The 22,523-nt window shown below is 40.1% G+C and overlaps 1 protein-coding gene across 2 annotated transcripts in view; it reads left to right on the forward strand.

Annotated features, from left to right (window-relative positions):
• ATXN7 (ataxin 7) overlaps positions 1–22,523 on the forward strand; it is a 140,512-nt gene that overhangs the window by 24,229 nt on the left and 93,760 nt on the right. Inside the window, exons 2-3 of one of the 2 annotated variants that reach the window (XM_042979347.1) lie at positions 12,207–12,305; positions 12,679–12,780. The gene's annotated coding sequence lies outside the window, so the exon portion shown is untranslated. The remainder of the gene's footprint in view (positions 1–12,206; positions 12,306–12,678; positions 12,781–22,523) is intronic. The other variant, XM_042979346.1, reaches the window with a different exon arrangement.

Raw genomic sequence — 22,523 nt, forward strand, 5'->3', positions numbered from 1 at the left:
TTAAGTGCATGTTTTTATTTTTTGCACATCATATATTACCTGCCCTTTGTAAGACATGCAGATAGTTGCTGCCTAAGTGGTCTATGTTACTCATGTTCTCATGAACAGCAAGCGTCCTGACAGCAAGACCCATTATAAAACCTATTCCATTTCTACTCTTTCCTTGCTTTTATCAAGATCATGGGTAGTTTGTATACAAAATGGAAAATCAGATGATAAAAAAATAATTGCATAGGCTTGAGTTGTATTTAATCGTACAGGTTTCATAAATGATTCTGTGAAATATGTTTATAATCTAACATACTTAGTTTAGTTTTGGTGTTTGTTTTTTTTTGATTTTTTTATTTTGAAATAATTAAAGATTCACAGGTTGGGAAGACAGTTCAGAGAGGTCCTGGTTACTCTTCACCCAGTTTTTCCCATCAATTACATGTTACCTAACAATATCAAAGCCAGAAAAATGATGTTGGTATAAAGTATGTGTGTAGTTCTGTGTAATTTTATATCATGTGTAGATTTGTATGACCATTACAGTAATCAAGATACAGAACTATTCCATCACCACAGAAATCCCTGTCATGCTACCCTTTTATGGTTATAGTCATTTCCGTTAGCCTCACAATGCCTAACTCCTGGCAACCGCTAATCTGTTCTCCAACTCTATAATTTTGTCATTTTGGGAATGTTACATAAATGTGATTTTTTGAGATTGGCTTTTTTCATTCAGCATTTAAAAAAAGAATTTTATTTTAAAAACAGCATTAATGATAAACTTTCAAAAAACATATTTATTTTCAAAAGAAGTTGTTGCCCAGAGTTTAATTTTCAGACCTGTACTTTTCTAGCTTGGGTGTTCTATACTCTGTTGCTATATTTGAACAACAGCTAAAGTCGTATGTGCCGACGTAATAGCTGATTATAGCATTAACCTTATTGCGTACTGTTAAAGATGATACTACAAAGTTAAAGGGAAAACTACCCAGGGAAAAGTCCATCCCATCAAAAATTGAATACTACAACTATTTACCGAGCAGGAGTAAGGAAACCAAATGTATACTTTAGTTATACCAAATGAAGTAACTGACCCACATTTGTGTTCATTTCTTCTCAAAAGAACTTTTCAAAGAGAGATGTTTTGGAACATGATATTTAAGTGAAAGGTTTAAATATTTATATTAATTAGCGAATGTAAAGATCAGAGAATTGCTATACAGATCTTCCTCAACTAATTAACGGAGTTATATCCCAATAAACCCATCATAAGTTGACAATATTGTAAGTCAAAAATACATTTAAAACACCTAACCTGGGGACACCTGGCTGTCTCATTCAGTAGAGCGTGTGATTCTTGATCTCCAGGTTGTAAGTTTGAGCCCCAAGTTGGGCGTAGAGATTACTTAAAAACCTGCCTAACCTCCCTAACATCATAGCTTAGCCTGGCCTACCTTAAACGTGCTTATGAGAGCCTACAGTTGCACAAAGTCCTCTAACACGAAGCCTGTTTTATAAGAATATGATGAATATCTCATGTAATTCATTGATTACCGTGCTGATAGTGAAAACCAGAATGACTCTATGGGTATGCGATGGTTTTAAGTGTATGGGTGGGCAGGTGGTTGACCCTCATGGTCGCGTGGCTGACTAGGAGCTGTGGCCCCGCTGCTGCCTGACATCACGAGAGAGTGCCACACTACAGATAGCCAGCCTGGGAAGAGATCCAACTCCAAAATTCTAAGTATGCTTTTTACTGAATTTGTATTACTTTTGCACCACGGTAAAGTTGAAAAATCGTTAAATCAAAACATTGTTAAGTCAGGGACCTTCTATATGTGGTTAGTGTGCAATGTCACCATATGAAGGCTAGTGTCTGCATCATGTTAATAATATCTTATGTAGGAAATGGAGTCCTGTGGGTAGATGAGGGATGGGAACAAACAGCTTCAGAAGGAACAAATCTTCCTCAGATGACTGTATATTGTTTTCTAACAAAATATGAAAAATTCGGTAGGAGCTGTAGGAGGGCACATTAGTGTTTTGCTGCAAATAATGATATCATGGCTCTAGGGAATCCCATGTGGCCAGACCTGTGTAACTGAGCAAATAGAAGGTGAGTCCCCAGGCACCATTCTGCAGCTCACTAAGCAATGAAATGGGGTTGTGAGCACTGCTCCTTGGCTTGCCCAGAATTTGTGTGCCTGAAGGTTGTGCCCGAGCAGATTTTTTTTTTAAGTTATTTATTTTGATAGAACGAACTCGTGTGCACCGGGGCAGGGCAGACAGAGAAGGAGAGAGAATCTCAAGGAGGCTGTGTACTGTCATAATGGAGCCCGATGCAGGCTCGAATTCCCAAACTGTGAGATCATGACCTGAGCCGAAATCAAGAGTCTGATGCTTAACTGATTGAGCCACCCAGGCACCTAGAACAGATTTTCATAAATGAGATACTCTTGTAACTGGCAATTGATCTTCATTTGCCTCTAGCTCCTAACATTTTAGGCGGTCTTCCTCCCTGATAGGAAAATAACTCTTTGTAATTAAAGTCAACCTCTACTTACCATTTTAACATTATCTTCTGATCATCTTTGTTTTCTTCTCGCAACATAGGATTGTACTTGAAGTAGCTGTTGGGATAGAGGAGAGGGGAAGCAATCATTTATCGATCATCAAATGTATACCAGGCACTGTACAAAATGTATTAAGTAACTCTTCATTGCAAATGAGCGAATTTTCTTGGTCAGATTTAGTTAAGAGGCCTGCTGCCCAAACAGAATGTGTATGTCATAAATAAATAACCAAACATATACATATATATATAATATGTCACACATATATGTCATTTATGTCATATATGTTATATGTGTAATTTGATATATTTTATATAATTTATATGTATAAGTTGGTAACCTTATACATATACATAAGTTGATTTTTATATTCATGAAGCAATGTATGAAATATAGAGATGTAAGACCTACACTTCCTATTAGGAGCTCTCTATCCAGATGAGGAAAACCAGTTAAACTCCAGGAGTGAAAACTGCTTAACCTATCAATGCAACATATATAATAAGGTAATCCATAATTAATTACCAAATAGATCCTTCAGATTATAAATGCTGTAGTTTGGAGAAGGAAAAGATTATTGATCTCTGACCCTTGGTTGTGTCCCCTGTAAAATGCAGTTGATACTTACCTCATAGTGAGAAATGAATATGTACGTAGAAGACTTAGTATCTATATTGCCTGTTAGTACACCTTCAATAAATTATAGCTGAACTGTTAATAACAAAAATTAAAAAAAATATTTTGCTACCCAATGCCTCAGTAGGTTAATAAAATACATGTTTATTTCTCATTCAAGTCACCGCTCAGTGTGGGTTTGGCAAGGAGGCTCTTGATTTATCCAGTCACTAAGGGGTTAAGTTTTGTGGTTCTGCCCACCTCTAGGTGCTGGGAGCTCTCTCCATTGTACCAGCAGTGGAGGGTATGAGAGATAGCATCAAAACAGGGGTTTGTTTATTTGTTTACATATTTAAAAACTTTTTTAATGTTCATTTATTTTTTGAGAGAGAGAATGAGACAGAGCAAGAGCAGGGGAGGGTCAGAGAGAGAGGGAGATACAGAATCTGAAGCAGGCTCCAGGCTCTGAACTGTCAGCACAGAGTCTGATGCGGGGCTCAAACTCCCAAACCATGATATCATGGCCTGAGCCAAAGTTGGACAGTTAATCAACTTAGCCACCCAGGTGCCCTAAAACAAAGTTTATGTGGGTCAATTCTAGAAGTGGAACCCAATGTTTGTCTTCATGTTTTAGGACTCACATAGCTACACCTTACTGCAATGAATATTGGGAAATTTAGCCTAATTGTGTGTTCAGGAAGATGAGAATGTGGATATAGATTAGCATTGGCCATCCTTATCACAAATAATACTTAGAAGGGCTTAATAGAAGAGGAGGGACTTAAAGTAGGTAGAAAGAAGAAAGTAAAAGTTGTAGTAGATTGCCCAGCCGGCCTTTATTTGAGGTGGTATTTAAAAAGGAAGGGTATGGGACGCCTGGGTGGCTCAGTCAGTTAAGCATCCGACTTCGGCTCAGGTCATGATCTCACAGTTCGTGAGTTCAAGCCCCGCATCGGGCTCTGTGCTGACAGCTCAGAGCCTGGAGCCTGCTTCACATTCTGTGTCTCCCTCTCTCTCTCTGCCCCTTCCCTGCTCATGCTGTGTCTCTCTCTGTCTCAAAAATAAATAAACATAAAAAAAAAAAAAACAAATTTAAAAAGGAAGGGTAGAGGGCGCCTGGGTGGCTCAGTCAGTTAAGTAAGCATGAACCCTTGATTTTGGCTCAGGTCATGATTTCATGGGTCGTGTGGTCATGCCCCTGAGTTGGTCTCTGCTCTGATACCAAGGAACCTGCTTGGGATTTTCTCTCTCTCTCTCTCTCTCTCTCTCTCTCTCTCTCTCTCTCTCTCCCTTTCCCTCCTCTCTCTCTGCCCCTACTCTGCTCATGTGCACACACATGTACTCTCTCCCTCTCAAAATAAATAAATAAACTTAAAAAAAAATAAAGAGGAAGGGTAGGGGAATTAAAAAACCCTGCAAGCATTATTAATAAAAATTACATATTTATCACACTAGCCACTGCTTTGACTGTGAGCCAGTTGGTAGTGACCTCAGGCAAGCCATTTAACTATTTTAGACTTTCATTTCCTCATTTATAAATGTTCTTCATAGTGCTGTGGTGAAGATTACAAAGGGTAGTACATGTAAAGTATTTAGCACAGGGGCTGGCCCAGAATAAACACTCAGTAAAAGTTGTTACTATTATTGGTAGTGTTAATAAGTATGCCTCCAGTGTTAAATACTGGCTAGCTGTTCATTTATTTGACATCGTTCCTAAAGGACAGTGCTAGAGTAGCAAAGAATGATTTGACTAAGTATATTTATGTGGATTTTAGAATTTGATAACCCTACTCCAGTGATAGGAGGTTAATGTCCCCCTGGCAGAATATTGGGGGCGAAACCCTTTCTGTCCCTCTGAGGCTCCCCTCCTCCCTGTCAACACCACAGAATTTTTATTCCTCTATCAAGAGGACAGTAGGAGTTGTGGCCTTGACTTCTCATCCCTCCTTCCCTTCTTTCCTCTATAGGTGGATTTGGCCTGGAAGAGTGAGGGTGGATGCCAGAACAGCTACATATTGCTCAGGCATAATTGCAAGTTCTTAGCAAGGCAGGAGCATCCCACCCCAGGCCCACATTATCTTGAGTGGTTGGGTAGCTGTCAGAGCCTGTGGTTCCACTGAATTCAATTCTGTTCAGCAGGCATTTATTAACACTTAAAATATCAGGCCCTTGGGGATACAAGGGTGAAATGTTGCAGACCCTGCCCCTAAGAAGCCCCTTGAGGGACTTAGGTGTGATGACCTGAAGAGGTTTATTGGGGTTTGTTTTGAAGGCTTGATATGAGTTGCTTGGAAGGTGGGAAGGAGAAGTTTCCGGTGGCAGGAACAGAGGTAGGAATTGCTGCGCTGGGTGGCAGTAGAAGGAATGGTTTTAAGCTCCACTTTAGTATGCAGCTGCCTCACTGTTACCCCTTTAGGGCCTCATCTCACAAGTCTCCGTTTTTTCTCTACTAAAGGAGTGCAGTGAAAGTTCCTACATCATAGAACGGGGAGGATTACGTGAGAGAATGCATTTAAAGGATTTACTGTGTGTTGAAAATGGGCACATAGTAAGTGTTTAGTAATTGTCAGCTACAACTGTTATTGTCATGTGCTTTTGTAATTGACGTACAGATCTACTGACTTGAGCAAGTATTTTGCGCAAAGTGGAGAATTATTGACAATTTTATTATATTTTTGTTTCTCCTTTAGGCTCATGGTGAAATAGTGTACCATAGTTCCAGTTGATGGAAAATGGCTTACCCCTCAGCTAAAAAGAGAGTAAGCCCAGTTAACCTCAGCGAAGCCTGGGGAAGTTGGGGCTTGAGATGGGAGAGCCACGCGACCTGAAATGGCAAGGGAAGTGAGGGATAGTTATATGGAAACCTTTCGTGAGAAGGGAGGGGCTCAATGTGGATGGAAACCTTCTAGTGCCAGGCACTGTCAGAAAATGGAGGCTGTTTTAGAAGTGCTGAGATTCCATGTGCAGATTCACAGAGAATCGAGAAAGCCCTAGTGACTGACTGCAGAGACTAAAATGTACCCATGAAACCGATGCCAGAGGTGTTGGGAGTCCTTACTAGTAAGTGATTTCAGCTTCCTTTTTATTTTTTAATATTTATTTTTTGGAGAGTGAAAGTAGGGCAGGGACAGAGAGAGGGGGACAGAGGACCTGAAACAAGCTCTGTGCTGATAGGCTGACAGCCCGCGAGCCCAGTGCGGGGCTCGAACTCACGAATCATGAGATCATGACCAGAGAGGAAGTCGGACACTCAATTGACTGAGCCACTCAGGCGCTCTCTCAGCTCCCTTTTTAGCAGTTAGGTTTTCCTATTCTCATTTGGTGTTGAATGGAGTGACTTGGGGCAGACCCTGAAGCTCAGTAGGTGGAAAACTCCAGCTGACCTTTGAAGGGGTGGATACCCAGTAGCACCATTGAAAGTCAGGCTGTGGGGAGTATAGAGTTTCATTCTTAAATTTGTTTTGCCAGGGAGAAAGCCTGTCAGGGTGAAAGCAAGGAAGAGAATGAGTAAACCACATTAATCCATATTTCTGGAGAATTACAGGTGACATGTCATCTGTTTTTAAAATGTTTAGTCTGTGGTGTTTCATATGGGAGATCTTAGAAGAGCCTTAGGATAACAACATGAGCTCAGGGTCACACACAAGAGACAGGTGTATAAGGGGAACAAGTGATACAGCTAGGAGGGAACTTTGAAAAGAACGTGCCCAGTGACAAGGGGCAGCCTGTGACAGCATCAGCCAGTTATCCCCACGCAGGAGAGCTGGCCCCAGGGGCCACATTTATTAACTTTCCAAAAGCAAAAGGGAATACGGAATTTTATGTAAACCTTCCCACCTTTTAAGTATTAGCAGCAAATTCCTCTTTCCCCCTAAGATCGCCAAAGAAACAGACAATAAATAAGGTGAACTGTTTTAGGCCTGTGGACTCTGCAGCGAGGGTCAAAGAGCGGAAAGAAAAATATGTAGTCCAGGGGTTAGGCCTTTCAGCTGAACACATGGTCAACTCCAGTGCCAGGCACGGTACCTGGCGTGGAGCACATGCTCAGTACGTTTTTATTGAGTAAATAAATGGAGCAAACCTCTGTTCGTTGTCAGTCTTTCTGTGGGCAGAATGGAAAGACCGGAGCTGGCCTCCCCTTAGCTCTAACTTAGAGAATCGAGTCAGAACTTGCGTTGTCGCCCTTGTAGGGCCCTCTCTACCCTCTTCACTTCCCTTTCATGCCCTTGAAGAGGGCACCTTCAAGTAGCTATTCAAGCTCCTACATTTAAGAAGGTTTAAGACATAAAAAGAAGTTTATGCTGTTCTGCTTCAGTACGGGGCCAACTGAGTTTAGTGTGTTTTTCTTTCCTCTATCATGGTTAGTGCATTTTTGTTTAATTTTGACAGACTTGGCAGTATAATAAGTGATCTAGATTATGCCTTAAATTACAGTGAGGCTCTCAGAGTCTCAAAAGTACATAAAAATGTTCTGGAAAATAAGTCATTTTCCCTGTAAAGGTTGATATTGTTCATGTAACAGTGTGGGCTGGTCTCTGTTTAAAGGTAATGAGGGGCACTTGGGTGGCTCAGTGAGTTAAGTGTCCCACTCTTGGTTTTGGCTCAGGCCATGATCTCGTGGTTCAGGAGTTCCAAGCCCCGTATCAGGCTCTGCACTGACAGCATGGTGCCTGCTTGGGATACTCTCTCTCCCCCACTTTCTCTGCCCCTCCCCTGTTCATGTGCATGTGCTCTCTCTCTCTCTCTCTCTCTCTCTCTCTCTCTAAATAAACTTAAAAAAAAAAAAAGGTAATGAGAGGATTTTTCTAAACCCTTGGACATTCCGCAGAATCTTCTTGTATAACAAATGCTGGTGGTATCTGCACTTTAAAAAACAAAACTTTTGGTTTCCTGCGGGCCTGGACTCCACACCTCATGGCTTGTGTGCCATGGGTGCAGTCTTAGGGGAAGGAAGTGCAGGCCTGGTGTACTCTTCTGTCTGGTCGGAGGGAAAGAGAACGCAGAAGGGCTCTGGCCCACTAGTGCCTTTACACTGGATTGGCTTTGGCTATGCTGCACTGGTTGCTTCTGGCGGGATCATTGGCTTCGCAAAAAGCAGGTAACGTCCAGTCACGGGCTGCTGGACTTGTTTTTGGAAGTGTAATAGGCCTGGGTGCTTCTCAGCTGTCTCAGGATCCGAGGAACATTGGGTTTTCCTAGCTACATCTGGAACCTTAGCTGGCATTATGGGAATGGATGAGATTCTACCACTCTGGGAAATTTCTGCCTGCGGGCCTAATCTCGGGTGCCAGTTTCCTGATGGTCGCCAAACTTGTGTGTTGAGTAGACCCCATCAGTAGTGGTCATGTCCGAGCATGGACTCATGAAGATTTTAAAAACTTCCATTATTTTTTAGTGTATTAAGAGAAACAAATGCAGCATTTTCACATATTCTGACATTTTACTTAAAAAAAAAAAATTACATTGAACTTTCCAGAAGAAATCATTCACTATCATTATAGCCTTAAAGAGACAGTGGTTTGTAACCCAAGAGCTCCTTATTACAGTTTGATTCCTGTGTGTTGATGTTCTCTCTTCTCTCTGTGACTGTAGGTAAAGCCTCAAGGGGTAAAATGTTAGGTATCAACTTTGGGGACCCCAAAACCCCATGCCCAATCAGAACAGTGTGAAAAAAATCTCTTCTGAGCTTTAGAGTTTCTGTTCTTTGGCTCATATTAGAACACAGACCCTATTTGAAATTATGTCAAATGGAATATCAATGAAAATAAAATTTATCGTAAATAATAAAAAAAATTTTTTGATCTTTATTTTTGAGAGAGAGAGAGAGGGAGGGGCAGAGAAGGAGAAGGGGACACAGAATCTGAAGCAGGCTCCAGGCTCTGAGCTGTCAGCACAGAGCCCAACGTGGGGCTTGAACTCACGAACTGTGAGATCATGACATGAGCCAAAGTCAGATGCTTAACCATCTGAGCCACCCAGGGCCCCAATAATAAAAAAATTAAAAACAAAAAAAAACAACAACACCAAAACTTTCTACTGTCTTGAACAAGATTATTTTTGTTGCACTTAATCAAGAATCACTTAAACTTTCAGGCTCAGACCAGGGGAGCCATTTACTCTGTAGGTCCAGGGGATTCTTAAACACTTAGGGAAGGAAATGCTTTGGGCCTCTGGTGGACCATACCTGGGACAGGAAAGTCCTAGAACCCCTTCCACCCACCTCCCCGCAGACCAGCTTTTTCCCTTTCTTTGCTCTGGAACTTCGTGGGCTCCTGGGTCAGATTTGCTCTGAGCAGCACTTCCATTCTTCTCTTTGCTGACAGGCTTTTTCCTATAGACTGAGAGTACATGGGAGTGGCTTGCAGCCTAGACCAGAGTAGACCTTCCTCATTCTAAACTCTAGTTCCAAGGAGGACAAATAGAATGTCTCAGTTTGGGTCTTGTGTCCAACTTTGGCCAAAACAGAGGAGTTTGGAGTAGCATAATACAAATATGACTGGCATGGGCTTGAGAAGTACTTAGAAAAAAGGGTCACCATAGGCTAGGCAGCTCCTCTAGAAGAAAGGCATCTGCTATAGTCTTGTACCTGCCCTCCCCCTCCCCCAAAAAAGAGTAAATAAATTTATGCTTCTCAGGACTTTAGAGGAATTCAAGTTATGTCTTTTTTATTTCCTTTTCTCCCATCTTTAACTGGCTGTCATTTAAAAGAAAAATCTGGAGCACCTGGGTAGCTCTGTCTGTTAAGCGCTCGACTTCGGCTCGGGTCATGATCTAATGGTTCATGTGTCTGAGCCCCACATCAAGCTTTGCACTGACAGTGCAGAGTCTGCTTGGGATTCTCTCTCTCCTTCTCTCTCTGCCCCTCCCCCCCTCAAAATAAATAAACTTTAAAAAAATAAAAAGAAAAAGCCTTGTTAAAAATTCTATTTATTGAATGTTACATAGCAGGTGGTGAATGAATGAAAGCTGTCATGTTCTATGTTTCTATTCTTAGCAAATGCTTTCCAGTCTACCTTTTAAACAATTTCTCTTTGTCTTTGCAAAACAAAATTAAGTTGCTGTTTAGGCAGATTGGTGTACTGGCAGGGGAACTAAAAGAATACCAAAGGCCTCCATTCTAGTTCCAAGTCCAAACCATTTATTTGCTGGGTAATCTTGAGCAAATTATGACCTCTCTCCGTCTGTTTCCTTACTAGTAAAATGGAGATCATAACAAAAGCTCTTTTGAGCACAGTGGTCTTGTGAAGATAAAAAAGGAGGACATATACAAACAAAGGGTAGTTTTCTTCCCCCTATCCCGAGAGAAGTTACTATTTTTAAAAGCTTATTTTTAGTAGCTGCCACTACCTTTTTATCTCTTAGAGTCTCCCTTAAAGCATTTTTAAGGTATGCAGGCCAATAAGTGGTGAATTCTTTTAAAGGTAGAAACTATCTTGGGGGCGATTTCGTGGAGTCCCCCAAATCTGGTGACTTGCTTGGGTACTTTGGCTGGCGATCTGGCTAGATTTCCTGAGGGAAAATGGGAAAATAGTTGACCTGACAACATCCTGTCAAGCACAGAGTTTAACCTGAGGCCAGTGCTGTTCAACCTCCACCTGGTCAGCTCTGAAGCAATCAGTCACCAGGCTGAGTGGTTACTTCTGACAAAACATCTTTATTGGCTGTCTCTATCCTGGTAATTTGTAGCTTCCTTTGAGTGATTTTGCATAGCTGTAAAGTGTTTAGGATGTAAAGAAATGAATGTTGGCTTTTATTGGAAATAAGGCAGAAAAAGAACACTAAAATGGAAATCAGAGAAAAAATTTAAAAGATAGGAGACTAAGAAGGAATTAGGAATCCAGGGAAGGGAACATCTGGCTTATAAAGATTGTAGGAATGGTTACTGAATGATTACATTACTGGGTAACATTTTGTGGGTGAATGAAACAAACTTTTTAAAAGGAAGAGGGAAAGGATATGATCCAGGAATAACTTAAAAGCCAATAAAGATAATTATGAATAAATGTTCAAAACATGGCATAGAATTTCAGCCGCTGACTTTTCAAAGATGCTTTATTAGTGTCTCAGACCGTAGAAATTTTTAGCTTACTCTCCTAGATTATATGAAAATAAATAAAAATTAAGCAAAGCAACCTTCTTGCCATCCAACTTTGGTATGTAGCTTGTGAGAATTTTAGGAAGAGATGTGTGTTAATAGTGAATTTTTCATATGAAAGTAGCCTGCCTTGTGCTTTATACCTTGACAGCATCTGTTCCAAAGCTGTGTCATTACCTGTATTTGCTGTTGTTTCTCTTCTGCTGCATGTCAAACTTGAAAACCAGCCTAATTTTGTAATTCTGGATTATTAACCTTCAATCCCTCGACTCCTTAACTCAGTGCTACTCTACAAATTAATTTTAATAGTAGCCACATTCTACTTGAAATTTATATATACACATATGTATGAAAATATGTAGATGATGGAGTACATAATTCCTTTGTGCTTTTTAGAAAGATGGCTTAATTGAGTTTTTGTTTTCTGTTTGTACTATTATGAATTGTTTATATAAATTGCTGAGTGATAAAGGATGGAGTGAGCTCTCAATAATAATCTCATTCGGTGTGTGTGTGTGTGTGTGTGTGTGTGTGTGTTTTAAATTTCTGATACTGACAGGTTTCATAAGGGTAGGCTTTCTGAATAACCATTTCAAAAATTAAGTGAAAAGTCATTAGTGGCAAATTACACACAATGATTTTAAGCCTCAGGAGACTAACTCTGTGTACACATTGAATAGTCATTTATTCTTAGTTTGTTGTAAATATAGCCAATTAAATTCACTGTAAAAAACAAAACAAAAAACAAAACAAAAACAAAACAACAACCTGAATTGCATTTGTTGTAAAATTGGTAAAGTGCTTGAATTTTAACACTTTGACATTTCAAAGCACATATAATAATTTTGGAACATCTGGCAACTAATGAGATTGTAGATTTCTGATTAGCTTTATTCTTTGTTTCATCCTTTTCCCCCTTTCTCTTTTTGTAGATCTGAACAGAATTAAGAAGAAAGAACTTCCACAATCATAGCAGATGAAGATCCACTGGTAAATCAATCAGAAATTTTGGCCTGCCCGCCAAGGAAAAGGTAATTAGCTGTCTCAACATAGCTCAGGTGAATGAATGCAGTGCTTCTGATTTATAATAGAGTTTGAATTTTACCAAAGGATGATAGTTTTTAAAGTTCAGGTTACCTGTGTAAGATCTCCAGTATAACCCTGAATATGATCTTACTAATATGACATGACTGTGAATTTAAGAGTACAATATTATTAGGTATGTGTTTGTCAAAAGAAAAAGTGCTAAATAACCATCTGCAACTTATAGGAGAACTTTGGAGATAGGAGCATTCCCTGTCCCCCATACATGTCTACTTTTTGCTAGGAATTTGTCCAAAGACATGCTCTTATGTTTCTGTCCAGTTCCACTTTACCTAGCTTCTCTTTTCTTTTCTCCACAAGCAATATAGAGCCAGCTGCTCGGAGCAGGGAAGATCCTAAGCAAAGTGTAAAATAGGCAGGAGTTCTTCAGGCACACTTTCTGGGCCCAGTGCCTTTGCCCAGGTCAGTACAAAAATAGCAGCCACTATTAATTGAGTTTCTCACTATATATTTGCCATTGTGCATTTACTATTTGGGGAAGAAGGTGGTAAGTTTCACATAATGTGAAAAAGAAGAAAAGTTCCTGGAGGAAATTTTTTTTTAAGTTTATTTGTTTATTTTGAGAGAGAGAGCGAGAGAGAGAGAGAGACAGCACATGCATGAGTGAGGGAGAGGCAGAGAGAGAGGGAGAGAGAATCCCACGCAGGATCCACGTGGTCAGCTCAGAGCCTGACATGGGGCTTGAACTCACAAACCCACAGATCATGAGCTGGGCCAAAGTAGAGTCAAACATTTCACTCACTAAGCCACCCAGGCATCCTAGGGAGGAATTTTTATTAAAACAAAACAAGAAAATCCATCTTCCTATCTACTCCTGAAAGGACTGAGGGGGCTTAAGATGCAGTTTAAGATGAGTCATTTAGGGATAAAATTGAACACGATCCCAACAGGGAAGACCAGAGTTTCAGCTTCTGAAATTGATCAGCTTGTATATTTAGGCAACAGACAAATGCAAAGCTTCAGTGAAGTTTAGGCAACTATAGCAAAGATGGAAGCAAACACTGTAAACAACACGAACATTCACCTTCAAAGATAACATTTTGAACAAAACAAACAGAAACAGGAACTTCAGGAAGGATGTAGCTTTTTTTTTTTTTTAATGTTTATTTTGAGAGAGACAGAGAGGGAAGGAACAATCCCAAGCAGGCCTCACATTAGGTGCAGAGCCTGATGTGGGGCTCGATCCCAGGAACCGTGAGATATGGCCCAAGCCAAAGTCAAGAGTCGGATGCTTAGCCATCTGAGCCACGCAGGCGCCCTAGGATGTAGCTATGTGTTTAGAATAAGTGACTGGGCTTTTCTGAAGTCTCTGCCTTCAAAATGGGCCTTTAAAATTTTCTGACCTGAAGCTGAAAAGGCAGACTCATCACAAAGGATGGCGTTCATTGAGGAATGTCTGAAAAGTGCCAGAGAAGAGAGGAGCAGGGTTTTCCTAGATGGTAGTGAGCACCTGGCAGTGGTGGGATGTGGGGGTTCCGGGGGAGGTAGAGAGAAAACACATTTGACCAAAATGCCAAAGGAGCTGTTCAGCCTGTGATTTTCATTGAGCGTCCACTCTGAGCAGAGGGATTGTTCTTGAGGAGGAAAAGAGAATAGGAGGTGGTTTTCACAGACTACAAGTATGACTTCCTCTTTTTTGAATAGTGTTCAGATGAAAAGACTAATATGATACCAGGAAGTCAATGACAAAGGGCAGGGAAGGAAGAAGTATAACAAACTCAAGTCTGCCGGAAGAAGTGTGACAAAGTCACGTCCAGACAGGTAGAAGCATGAAATGCGCCAGGAGAACTGTGAGAAACTGTCAAATTCATGGCCAATGTAAAAGGGCAGCCCCTTTTTAGTGTCAGCTGATTATAGGCCCAGTACCTATTCAACAAATGTTTCTTGAGTACCTTCTTGTGTTATGCTGTACTCTCTGGGCATTGGGGATCAGAGGGACAAAAATCTCTGCCACTGTAGCACTTCTTTTTTAATGGAAATAAATAGATAATAGATAAAATATAGTAAGTGAATATATTGTACTAGATGGTGATAGTTGGTTGGGAAAAGCAGCTTAGGATAATGAGAATCAGGTGTGCTGATGAGGGCTGGAGCTGCAGTGTTAAATAAAGGTGATCAGGGTAGACTTTTTTTTTTTTTTTTTTTTGATGTTTGTTTATTTTTGACAGAGGGGCAGAGCAGGGGAGGAGCAGGGGAGGAGCAGGAGAGGAGCAGAGAGAGGTAGACATAGAATCTGAAGCAGGCTCCAGGCTCTGAGCTGTCAGCACAGAGCCTGATGAGGGGATCGAGCCCATAACTGAGAGATCATGACCTGAGCCAAAGTCAGACACTTAACCGACTCACCCAGATGCCCCAAAATACTTGCATATCTTAAACTTACATAATGTTAAATGTCAATTATATTCCAGTAAAGCTGGAAAAATGGAAACATTATACAAATTGTATGTTAATAAGAAGTCTCTTTAATTATATTCTTTCACTTCCTGTTCTCCCTAAGTCCAGAGTTACCTCAACTGTTTTCTATGCATAGATTTGTCATTATGATTATTACGGTTTCACAAAAATAGGCACATAGTCTGTAGTATTTTGCATGTTGCTTTTAAAAAAATTATACTTTGGCTGCCTTACCGCTTGTTTCTTTTGGGCTGCTACATTATATGCTGTACTTTCATTTGTAAAAAAAAAAAAAAAAAAAAAAAAAATGTGAGAAGCAAAAGTGGGGCACCTGGGTGGCTCAGTCACTTAAGCATCCTGATTTTGGCTCAGGTCATGATCTTACAGGTTTGTGAGATCGAGCCTCCGTATCAGGCTCTGCGCTGACAGCATAGAGCCTCTTTGGGATTCTTTCTCTCCCTGTTTCTCTGCCCTTCCCCTGCTTGCTCTTGTGCATGCACTCTCTATCACTCTTTTTCAAAATAAATAAATAAATTTATTTTAAAAAAGAAGAAAAGCAAAGACCTCTATTACAAAGAGGATGAGGTATCATAAAATATAAGAATAGCTAACACTTAATGAGTACTGACTATGTGACAAGTGCTGTTCTGAACATATTACATAATTGACTCCTGGTAACAACCTTGTAAGTTAGAATACTGTTGGGATACTGTATAGATGAGGGGTGCATACCCTTGTGGTCCTCCTTTTACAGAGAAGCTAACTAAGGGAGAGGCAAAATGTGTCCTGTTCAGGCCCAGAGTTAGGCAGTGGCAGAAATGGGCTCCGGGACAAGTTTTACCTCCCACTGATGGTCGTCTCCCACCATCACCTCTTTGTAGGTCTAAACATTCTCATCACTCCCAAAGGACGGTCCTGTTTCCATTAAACATGAACTCCTCATTTTCCCCTCCCCTCAGGCCCTGAAAGCCACCCGTCTATTCTCTGTCTCTGTACATTTTCCTATTCTGGATATTTTACATACATGAAATCATACAGTACGTAGCCTTTTGTGTCTGGCTTCTTTTACGTGGCTTGTGTTTGAGGATCCTCTGTGTTGTAGCATGTACCAGAACTTTACTCCTTTTAATTGCTGAATAATACTCCATTGTGTGTATACATTGATCAGTTGATGGGCCTTTGGGTTGCTCCCACCTTTTGGCTATTTATTGTAAGTAATGCCATTATGAACATTGGTGTACAAATATCTGTTGGAGTCCCTGCTTTCAATTCTTTTGAATATATACATCTAGAAATGGAATTAGAGGATCTTATTGTAAATCTGTGTTTAACCTTTTGAGGGACTGCCAAATTGTTATCCACAGGGGTTGTACCATTTTGCATTTCCACCAGCAATGTACAAGAATTCCATTTTTCTCTCACATCTTTGCCAAGATTGTTTTTTTCTGTTTTGCTTTGATAATGGACATTCTTTTGGTTGGGAATTGGTATCTTACTGTGGATTTTCTAGTATTTCTCTAATGACAAATGATGCTGAATATCTTTTCATTTGCTTCTTGGTTATTTGTGTTGTCTTCTTTGGACAAATGTCTGTTGAGATCCTTTGCCAATTTTGAAAATTGGATTATTTGCCTCCTTTTTTTTTTTTTTTTTTTTTTGAGTTGTAAGATTTCTTTATACATTCTAAATACAAGTTCGTTATCAAATATGTGATTTGCAAATTTTTTCTCCCTGTGGAGTCTTTTTACTTTTTGAGAGTGTCCTTTGAAGCACAAAGGTTTAATGGTTTTGGGGAAGTCCAGCTTATCTCTTTGGCTCTGTTTTTAAGAAATACTTGGTAAGTCAGATTCTAGACTCTAGCTTATTAACCACTGATTTAGGATTGCTGCTCTCTGCTGCCACTCCCCCCAGAAACCATTTGGAAAAATGCTAATGCTTTGTGCAAATACCTGTTTTCTGAAGTGGAGAGAGGCAGAGAGCTCTGGAGAGTAGGGAGGGTAGATTTCTCACCAGTAGCAATTTTGTTTCAGTTCGATTTTTTCCTGCTCCTGAAGTTCCTTCACTTGGACCAGTGTGGTGGGGAGGAGGCTGTGATCAAAGTCTCTGGGTCCTGCAGGTTTTACATTGATCAAAATAGAGGCTAAACTAGGTTAAGTAGGTTAAAATGTCAGAAACTTTGCCTTCTGTCCTAGATTGTAGCATTTAAAATCAGAATGTCCATGGGATGTAGTAATTGTGTGTTTCTAGGAAGAAAGGTTTAGGGACTGTCACATCTAGAGGGTCATTTGGGTTAAGGTCTCCGCTTTTATATGAGAAAATATGTGTTTGGGGTAGGATTTGAAGACAGAAAACTACATCATTCATTCACTCACATGTTTAGTGGAAGATAGTTAGGTCTGCATGCCATTTATCTCTACCAAGGAGAGGAACATTTTATTTTGGAGGTGGATGGGGGATTAAAGCCTCTGTGGAATAGTCTGTCCTTTGGGAAAGAAGCAGTACAAACCCCGATGGCTATAGGATCAGGGTGTACACAACAATGGGGAAAAGCAAGGGGGTCATGTTGGTGAGGTCTAGGACTTTGCTCAGAACTGGAACTTTGCTGGGGGAAGGGGGAAGAAAGTTGTGTTGTTCCTTCCCTCTTGTACTAACACACCTGCACTGTTAGTCCTGGAGTGTAGCCTTAAGGCATTTTGCTGACGAGCTTTGGGACCTGGCCACCACACATCTTATGGTAGGTAGATTCCAAGTTCCCAATGACACGCTTAGGTTGGGAATGCAGACAGTCGATCCCTGGGAAAAGTAAGCATATATCTCATTGCTACCTTGCTTTCAGAACCCATACTCTTAACCCCAGTCCATGAAGTCCTGTGATTTAGAGGTGGGGATGAGTTCTCATGGGCTTAGTGTGAGGGATCAGGAAAGCTTTTGTTAAAGAAAAGGGATTTGAGGAAGGACTTGGCTAAACAGTAGGATTTAAGCCAAGGGAGGGAAAGTATTATAAATAGAGTGACCTTTATGAACAGAGCTTGGGGGCTGCGGTCTGGAGTGGGGAGCGTGTTTGAAGCTATCAGTTGGTCATTTTGGCTGAATTGTAGAGTACCTGCTGGAGGGAACTCTGTGGGCGTGGTGGCGTGGGACCAACTCTAGAGGACCCTGAGTGCTAGGAGAGAAGTTTTTACTGAATTCAGTGGTCAGGGGGGAGCCCCTAAAACTGTTAGAGCAAGAACGGACATAAAACTAAAGCCATTCTTCATTCTGCAAGACTGGTGTGATAGTATAGCATGGGTAGGTTAAAATTGGGGCTTTCCATGTGACAGCATAAAAATGGCTAACAGTGCTTTTGTACTATGAGCTCTCCTAATACTCCTCATGAAGCAGATAACTCCTGTTTGACTAATTTTATAGATGATGAAACTGGTACAGAGAGGTTAAATATGTAACTCCCCAGAGTTACATAGCTAGTACGTGGTAGAAAGGGGATTCAGCCTGGGCAGGTCAGCTCTAGAACTCCTGTTCTTAACTGGGGGCCCTATAAGGTGGTAACACTTACAGTCACTTCAGTGAAACACTGAACACTGCAACAGTACAAAGAAGACATAGGAAATTATTTTTAACAGTGTGTTTAATCTTTGCATTTTATTGCATCTGAGGCAGTGCACCAGAACTTTATATAGTCAGCCTCTCTTTATAGCTAAACGCTGGTCTGACTTTTTCCATTTTTTTCCCATAACTTTTTCCCCCTCTATTCTTGTTTTTCTTTTTTCTTTTTTCTTTTCTTTTTTTTTTTTAAAGCTACTTAAAGGCTTTAAGTGAAGATTTTAAATCAAGTTTGTTAGTAGTTTAAATTTGCAGGCCAGTATTAAATCCCTAGAAACACTTGATCTGTATTCAATTTACAGTTAAAACTTATTACTTTGTATTTTTAAATCTTTCTCTTCCTTCAAACAGTCTGGTATTAGTGGTGAATGTTTCTTTGGGAGAATTCATCCGTAGCTACACACATGTGATTAAGAAAACAAACTCAGTATTCAAAATTTTGCGCGTCTTGGCAAATGACACAGCTTGTAGAATGAATACGTGTACGGGTTAAGTCTTTAAAAAGATAATTGCCCTCATCTTTAAATTTCCACCTTTGCAACCATCCTTATTATTTCTGATTTTGCACTTGATTGTCAGGAATGCCAGCCACTGAGCTGAATTCAATTTCCTCCTTCCACTGTTCTCCCCCTGCTGGAATAGAGGTATTCATGACAGGCTTTAAGGATTTCACTAGAGGGAGCACAGTTAAAGGGTTCTTGCCTGCCAACCTCACATGCAGAAGAGAGCCCTGGCTCTGGAGAAGAAAGAGGGAGAGAGAGAGGTGTGGTCAGAGGAGGGAGAGAGGATATGAATTAAGGCTCAGCCAATTTTAAGAGAAATAAACCAAAACCAAAATATTCCTAATTCAGGGGATCTGAGTTTCTTGTTTCTCAAATGACTGCAGTCCTTTGGGGTTGATAATGGAGAATCTCTGTTACCAACCCTGTAATTTGCACAGATAAATATATCGTGGTTCCTGGTTTTCAAGTTTATTAAAATGTTGTAGTGGGACCAGTGGGTTTTTTTTCCAAATAAAAAGGAGGTTGTGTGGGCTCTTGCATCTTAGAGGTTTTGGACAGTTTCAGCCATTTTACATTAAACCAGATTTAAAGAGTGGAAAAGATCAACTTTTATTTTTGCCACTTAGTGATGCCTTTGGCCTTTGAACAAAGCATTTTACAAGTGGATCTGCTGTGCGAAGAATACTTTTTGTAAAGAGAGACCTTGTTACCCTTGGCACCTACTGGGAACGTCCCTAAATTTGGATGGTGAAGTCAGGCCATATTTTAAATGCATCCCTGGAAGAGATGAAATGTTCAGAATTTGGCAGCATTTCGCCTCTGACGGCCTAGTTCTTAAGCCACATACAGTCTAATTGGTGGTGACAGCCTTTTGCATAAGAGCATTTTGATGAATTAAATTATTTCCAGTACTTCTTATTCTTCTCATGTCGTCAGCAAAATCGCTATGTTGTGTTTACCTTGTGCCTACCAGGTACAATGTGTTAGGCAATAAGGAAATGTTTGATCAATTGAGTCCTCGTTAGTCAAACCTTATAAAACATAGCATTTATCTATGCAGATAGATATTGAAGATCCTCATAGCTGTGAGACATAATCAGTATGCTGGCAGGAACACTGATAGCATACAAGGCACACTACTATATTAAAATAATTACATTAAATGAATATAAATTGTATTAGCAATTTTCTTTTTATATTTTGGGGGGTATAGAGGACAGGTATTTAGGTAAGAAGTCCTTAGGGTTTTTTATTATGGCCTGGTAGGTAAAATAAGTATTTGAGTTTCTGCTGTACTCTTGTTTACAGACTGTGCCCTTTGTATAAGGAATACTTTGGAAATATTGCCCCAATTTGTGTATCAGAACACTGGACTTTCTCAGCTAACAGTTTTGACTTTTGTTGGTGACTCATTTGAACTGTGGGAAACCCAAACCAACTATGGATATCAGAAACTGCCTAATCTGGAAGGGTTTAGGACTTTCTTATGGGTGAAGAGAGTGTGGTAAATGCATTGGCTTCAGCAGAAGAAGATTGGTGGGGAGATGTCATGGAGTTGCCTGTTATCCTTCAGCTTCAAAGTTAAATACATTTCACAGATAAGAATTGATCTGGATTGCTTAGTTTGATATAAGACGCTTATGTATACTGTTCACTTTGTGTTAAGCTTTGTACCAACTTTCCGTGGATCTTTTCACATATTCCTCAGAAGAAGCCTAGCTTTATCTCCATTTTACCTATTAGGACACTGAGGTGCAGACAGGGTAGGTAATTTGCTCCGGTTACACAACTTTTAAGTGGAAGAGCAAGTACATGGACCCAGAAAGAATTCCTAGCACCTAGGTCCAGAGCCCTCCTTAATGGTCGTTATTTGTTTTCTTGTTTTGTTTTTGTTTTTAAAATTTTTTTAATGTTTATTTTAGAGAGAGACAGAGACAGAGCATGAGCGGGGGAGGGGCAGAGAGAGAGACACACACACACAGAATCTGAAGCAGGCTCCAGGCTCTGAGCTTTCAGCACTGAACCCGATGTGGGGCCCGAATTCATGAGCCGTGAGATCATGACCTGAGCTGAAGTTGGATGCTCAACCGACTGAGCCATCCAGGCGCCCGATGGTCCTTATTTGTAAGTTGGAAGTAATACACCTTCCCCCTTACACAGTTTTGCATGTTAGTTGAGATAACGTGAACAGTACCTCTGGCAATCTTGGCACCTAGTAGGAGCTCAACAACTGAGAGTTACTATTAGTAACAACTTCTCTTAATAAAGTTCATAATGCTGAGAGGATACTTATTACATTTCACTTTATATTCTGTTGTATTTTCTTTATTAAACGACTCAAAAACTGTAAAGAAAAAAGAAAGATGTGTTGAGCAACAGTAAGGACAGAAGTGAAGTATTATAAAGTGCCACATTGAGCCCATTGGCCAGAGGTTATATTAGTGAATCTTGAAGGATTTTCACATGTAAAAAGAGGGAAATCAAGCAGTGTCTTGAGGAAGTGGGTCTGTGCTTTCCCCTTATTTTCATTCTCACACTGTACTCAGAGATGAGAAGGGCTGTATTCAACTGGCAAGCTCCCTTTGCTATCTATATAGCTGGGTTGTTCTAAGCTTTTTTAAAAAATGGCAGCTCCAAATGACATTCAAATTCACAAATTTTCATTTCTCTCAAAAAATTTTTTAATGTTTATTTATTTTTGAGAAAGAGCGCGCAAGGAGGGGAGGGGAAGAGAAAGAGATAAACATAGACTCTGAGGCAGGCTCCGGGCTCCAAGCTGTCAGAGCCTGACATGGGGCTGGAACCCACGAACAATGAGATCATGACCTGAGCTGAAGTTGGATGCTTGACTACTGAGCCAACATGTGCCCCTAAATTTTCATTTATCTTAAAGGTAGAACTATAAAATTCAAAGTTATTAATAAACTGTGTACTTTAATCTAGGAAAACTGAGAAGGTGGATATTTTAATATAATTTTACAGATTTTTCAGTAATTTGGGATGAATTAAAAATTCAAAGTATGCTGGGGCTTCCAATATTGAGGGCCTATTTTTTTTAGTGTTTATTTATTTTGAGGGTGGGGAGGGGCAGAGGAAGAGGGAAGAGAGAGAATACCAAGCAGGCTCCACACTGTCATCACAGAGCCCCATGTGGGGCTTGATCTCAGGAAGCCTGAGATCATGACACGAGCAGAAATCTAGAGTCTGATGCTTAACTGACTGAGCCACTCAAGTGTTCCTGAGGGCCTATATTAAGAGTTAGGAACCCTATTAGTACCAAACGAATTATATGTTTTGCCCCCACATTTTTCTCACTGAGTATCAGTGAGAAAAGGAAGTTAAAGCCTTAGAAATGATTTGTTTTTTTAATCCTTCCAATAATTTCCACCATTTTTGGGGTTGTTTTGTTTCTACTACTTCTTAGATAAAGACAGAAAGCATGCATCATTTCACTTTTTGAAACTTATGTTAGCATGCAATCCAGGAAAATTTTACAGAGTTATTTCTAAATCTTTTTAAAATAAAAAAATCGTGTGTGTGTGTGTATTTTTAACGCTTGTAAATTTTCAACTTAAACCCTTTCTTATAAGAGCCCTGCGTTAAGTTTAGATTGCAATAATATTTCCTTATTAATTTTTACTCTTATTT

Source organism: Panthera tigris, chromosome A2 (genome assembly GCF_018350195.1).
Source record: "Panthera tigris isolate Pti1 chromosome A2, P.tigris_Pti1_mat1.1, whole genome shotgun sequence".
Taxonomy (NCBI): domain Eukaryota; kingdom Metazoa; phylum Chordata; class Mammalia; order Carnivora; family Felidae; genus Panthera; species Panthera tigris.